Consider the following 5,903-nt stretch of genomic DNA (forward strand, 5'->3'; position numbering starts at 1 on the left):
TGCTGCTTATTCTAAACCAGAAAAAAGGATGTCATTCTGCTCTCCCTGCCCTCCCTTTTGTTATTATTTTCCCATTATTTCTGTCATCTGTTTTACAAGACACCACAAGTAATATTCATAAATGGAGACCAGACTTTGGAAAAAAGCTTTTTTAAAAAGCTCAAATCAGGCTATTTTACATCTACATTTTGATTTTTGTACCACTGCAACAGCATCACGTTAATTGAAAGTAGTGAGCACAACACATACGCACATAACAAACATGCTCTGAAAGAAAAACTGACATTAATACACACTTAACATTTTCTCTATAGCAGGACCTGGCATAAGTAGATTACTCTGGTTTTAAATGGCCTGTTTTTACTTCTTTTACAGAGAATTATGCTCAACCACGCTTGAGTTTTGCCTGACTGAGAGTAAGGAGCAAAGACGCCAGTGAAAATGTCCACGCTGACCCCAGCAATCACGCCGCAGTTGCCTGTATTTCAGCTTGGTATTACACCTGGAAACGGTGATCTAATGGACGCTGATTTATGAGACAAGGACAGAGACCATGAGGTTTGCTGCAGGTTAGTCAGCAGTGGGACCTCATATTGGGGCTTTTATGTCACTGCTGTGCTTAATGACCTGTGTGCTGCATCTCTGAGGCCTATTAAACACATGCAGTAAATCAACAGGAGCAGGAACATACCAGTTAATCACAGCCTTTTGTTTCCCGGCCGAGGGAACACAATGAATCTAAGTGGCAGAGAGTGTGTAAGGACAACTAATGCTGTCATGTCAGGCAGACAAATGTGTCAAACAACAATCAATGCCGCTATTTCATCCCGTCTCTTCTGCTGTCAGCAAAGCATCCTTATATAACCAAGACTATCGCTACTATTGTTAGTATTTGTAAGACGGGATGAGATAGTATCACCTCATCACAAAGTCACAATAAATAAGCCTCCTGCAAGAAAATGGCTTTAAGCATTGCAATTAAAAACTCAAATATTCTGCTCTGGTTAAGCCTAATCCGTCAGTATTTAACATGGGACGTAATTAACAGGCAGAGTAGAATGTAAAGCAGTGATTACTACTATTGTGGAGCTGTAAGCTCAAAAATAGAGATTTCAGGCAAAACCAAAAACTGGAAGAAATAAAAACCGATATGCTGATTAATGAATCTGGCTCCAAATTAGATAAATAAGAACATTTTCATATCTACGTCTGTTGGAACCAAAGAAAAGAACATTACCATGTACTTCCACATTATGCAACCTGCAATTTGATATCATTTTTAGTCATCAGACTTTTTCATTTTTATTTTATTTTTTTTTACCAGAACACATAAACCTAACCTGAGACATAATTAACAGGGAAAGGACAGTGTAAAGCAGTGATTACTACTATTATTGTTGAGCTATTATCTCAAAAATAGAGATTTCAGGCAAAACTGAAAACAGAATAAATGAAAAATGCTATGCTGATTAACTAGAGGAGGTCACCTGGTAGAGTGCAGATCTCCGCCAGACAACTTGAAAAGAAGTTGTAATCACCAATATTTTGATTAGTGACTGTAACAGATTACAATTGCATTTATTTTGTTATTTGCTTACATTTCCTTTCCAGCACTTGTGTGAACATTTGTCCTAATACTTATGGGCAAAAACATGTTTTGTCATGTAACAGTGTCTTTGACCCTTGACCATGAAAATCTTATATTGTGTTTTCAAAAGAGGGGAGGGATGTGAGGTTACAGTAACCTTTGACCACCAAAATCTAAGTAGTTCATCCTTGTGTCCAAACCTGTTTTTAAATATGTACTCCAAACTATATCCTAGAGAATTCTGTCCAAACTGTGTCAGACGTGTCCACACATGCTGAAAATACTCAAATAAAATAATACACTCATCTGTAATGATGACTGTTTTTGCATTGCAAAATTAACAAACGGATGATGGAAGAGGAGAAGAGTGATACATGCAGGTTTTGTTTTTTTTGCAGGATGATGAAGGCATGTCCTGACATCCTGGCAAAAAGAAACATATTGTTGCCCAGCAGGAGAAACACTTTGTGGTACACTCTTTTAATATGCGTTCATATATACAGGTCCTTTGGAGAATTCCTAAATAATTGTAGAGCTGCAGTGCACCTGTGAAGTGGGTCAAGTGGACATTTGTGCCAAGTTTGAAGACACACCCTAAAGACGTTCTTGAGCTGTCGTGTTCACAGGAATGGAATGGACATGAGGTTACAGTGACCTTGATCTTTTCCCATCAGATCAGTTCATTCTTAAGTCCAAGTGGTCGTTTGTACTAACTTTGAAGAAATTCCTTTGAGGCATGCTTGAGATATTGCGTTCACAAAAATGGGATGAAAAACAAAATGCCTGTAGATACGGCTGTCACCACCAGGAGCCATAACAAATGTTTTTTAAAGGTTTTTCAAACATTCTGTATCACAGATGTCCTTCAATGTAAAGCCATGAATATGCACAAAAATAGGCAGATTGATCCAGTAGAATTTGAGATTAGCTGCGGACAAGCTTCAGGTCCGTCGGTCACACACTCACACAAGAAATTGCATGACCCCCTCCAGGCTTATGGAGAGATAATAAATCTAGCTCAAAATAAGAACATTTTCTGATCTACGTCTGTTGGAAGCAAAGAAATGAATATTACCATGTGCCTCCATATTATGCAATCTGTAATGTGATATCATTTTTAGTTATCAGACATTCCTTTTTTCTTTCAGAATATATAAACTGTTGTCCTCCTCCAACAACAACAACCCTCTCCCCTCTTTTTACTCTACTCTGAGCACACTTTTCATTTTCTGCCACAGGCTTTTAGCAAAGTTGAGCAGCCTTCTCCATCAAATACGTACAGTAGCATTCATCAACAATAGCTTAATTAAAAAGCTTTCAAGCTTGTTTTTCAGATCCACTAATCACTGAGACAGTCCAGTATGTCTTCATGGTCTGTGTGAGAACAAACATACACTGCCTTACAGCAAATAAGTCTCCCAATAATGGAATTTGAGGTTCCCTACTTAAACATAATTACACTTACTCCTGCAAAACCACAAATATTTTCTGCACTCAAGTATGCAACATGCAATATTCTGGCTTAAAACTGCAGCAAAAGTAAAGATTTGATGTTTGGTTGAAGTTATGTAATGATCAGGACAAAATGAAACAACACATTAACTGACAGCGCTGCAACAACACAGATCAGGATGCACAAACACAGCTGGCAGAAAGCAAAAAAGGTTGTGACTCCTGGAAATGTAAGAAAAATCTGAGCTGCACAACATCAGTCTGAAAGGAAAGAGGGGAAGAAAGAAAACCAAAAGCAACCAACCCTTTAAAAGCACTGATGTTCATTTAGTTTGGATGAAAGCTCAAATTAGCAGAAATACATTAGTCAGAGCAGATGCTCTTCTGCAAGCAGTGACTAAGATAAAGCAGCGTTCTTTTAGAATATTCACAAGCATAAATTTTACTTTAATTTCATGGCTCTTTGGAACAGTCACATGGGTTGATGTATGAGTCTCCTGTTTGCAGTGCACCTACCACCACCATGCTGGATGACTTCATAGTTCAGAGGGACAGAAAGAAGAAACACTTTTATGCCTGATTACATGTTCTCCCTTGGCCTTTTCTGTTTTCTGTGAGTAAGAAGTACGGCTCCATACTTCGCTGCAGGAATAACATTTAGACCTCAACCAGTCATCGGAGACACTACTCAGATGTGACCAATATGCCTTACTGCAGAAGATTAATAGGCCAAAATCATGAGGAGTGAGGAATACGATGCACTACTGAGTAATTAGATTTACTGTGGTAATTTTTGTTAGCTGCAGGATTATTAAATCTTGTAAAATGGTGATCCTTTTTTGACAAAATAGGGCTTGTCCCTTACCAAATTGCTAAATGTATTTTCTTTTATTTTTCTGCATAATGTGTTCAAGTTGTTTTAGGCATGAACTTTAAAAAATGGCTAAAAACTAAACTAAGCAACATTTTTGGTTATTTTAGAGGGATAGTTCACATTATTTGAAGTATATCTGTATGTGGTAGGTTACTTATCCATAGTAGGTGTTTTACTTACAATAGATGAAAGTCAGCACACCCCTAGTTTGTGGAAGCAGCAGGAGGATAAGTGAAGGAAGCTCAGTAATACACTGCTGTGGACAGGGTCAGCAAAAAAAGGCCCACCTAAAAAAACCTGTAACACTATCTATGGCGTGTTATGGGGGCATTCATAATGAATTATTAAGCACTTAGAATGCTTCATAATCACACATAGTGCTTATGGAATTTGACAAAATGTGTTTTGTCTTTTTCTTACTTTCAGTAATGTTTCTTTATGATAAGACACATTTTATTTGTAATTCTCTACCTTTTGGCATCTTAAATGATAATTTCACTTATGATGCAGCATAAATTCTTTTAAATGCACCTAAATGCATTACACTTTACTCACCAATAACAATGTAATGTTGTAATGACAGATGTATTATTATAGATGCATCAATTCACTTTGCTTACCATACTTATGCTATATTTAGAATATTGTCACTGTTTTACCTTGCCAATAATAAGCCAATAAATAGGCCAAATATTACTCTTTCCAAAGCAACAGAACATTGGCAAAATCAGTCATTTTACCTGACAGAACATGGGAGTTGCTGGTCTACCACTGCCTCAGTTAGTTAGTTGGTTTGTGTTATTGTGTGAGTTCAGTGGTTTAAATGGAGAGTTCAGATTCACCTCATACAACCCCACTTAAAAAAAAAAAATCCAAAGCACACCTTTAATTTGTGCAGTCTTTACTCATCCACCTGGATATTTACTCTAATTATAAACCTTAAAGAGGTGTAATTAACCTCTGTGTCTGTGACCCTGAATATCAAATTCAAAACTCGGGAAATAAATAATAAATCAAGAATGCAACTTAATGCAAAATACTTAACACAGCGACTATATGAGAGGAAACATTCTCTCTTCTAAATAAAATCTATGAATAAATTATTAACTCAGTTGCAAACCTCGACTCCCCACTGTGTTGCACTCCATCAGTCATGTTGTTGTTAAATGACTGCAAGCTTCTTCATTTCTCTTCTTCAGCAAATGTAAATGATGCAGCATGTGAGCAATAAAAACGATCTTTAACGTATAAATGCATCTTAAATGCATCCTCTATTTTGGGTTTGATCCACTTAATTTGTTTAGTCTCATCTTGTCTTCTGGGCAGAAACAGCACCTGAGCAACTGGGTGTCTACAGGCAGCAGCAAAATATACTACGGGCCCCACTTTCTTTTTATTAGCAGCTAATTACTGTGGTTAATCAGGCCAATAATGAGCGTGAGTACCATGCCATTTCAGGCTGACACCAGGCCAGGGTTCAGATCCCCACCAAGCACACCATGCGCATCTGAGATCTTCCTAAAGATGAGTGTTTCCTGGACATGAGAGAGAGGAGAGGGATGACAAGGGCATCAGTAATGAGTGGTGTTTGTTTTGATGGTACCAGGAGGACATAAATCCACACTTTTATGGCTGCAGGGAAGATAAAACAACTGTCTGTGTCTATTTTGTATCTGAGTACAAATAGGCACATGGCAGCAATTCAGCTCTTCCCCTTTAGCTGTAAAGAGCGACATATTCAGTGTTGATAGGAGGTTGTGGTGGATGTATAGTTTGAGTGCAAAGCTTTCCTGCAGGAGTGTAGGGATTGAATCCCTCCTGGGAGAGTTGATTGCAGTGTAAACTTATATGTCAGTGGTGGTACCTGTTAATTACAGTTTTTTTTTATTATTATTTCATGGTTCACACTAAGTTGGTTAGGTTTGGGCAACAAAACTACTTGGTTAGGGTATGAAAAAAAATGTGGTAATGTTTAGGCAGCCAATTTGC

Source organism: Lutjanus erythropterus, chromosome 2 (assembly GCF_056507025.1).
Source record: "Lutjanus erythropterus isolate fLutEry1 chromosome 2, fLutEry1.hap2, whole genome shotgun sequence".
Classification (NCBI taxonomy): Eukaryota; Metazoa; Chordata; class Actinopteri; order Lutjaniformes; family Lutjanidae; genus Lutjanus; species Lutjanus erythropterus.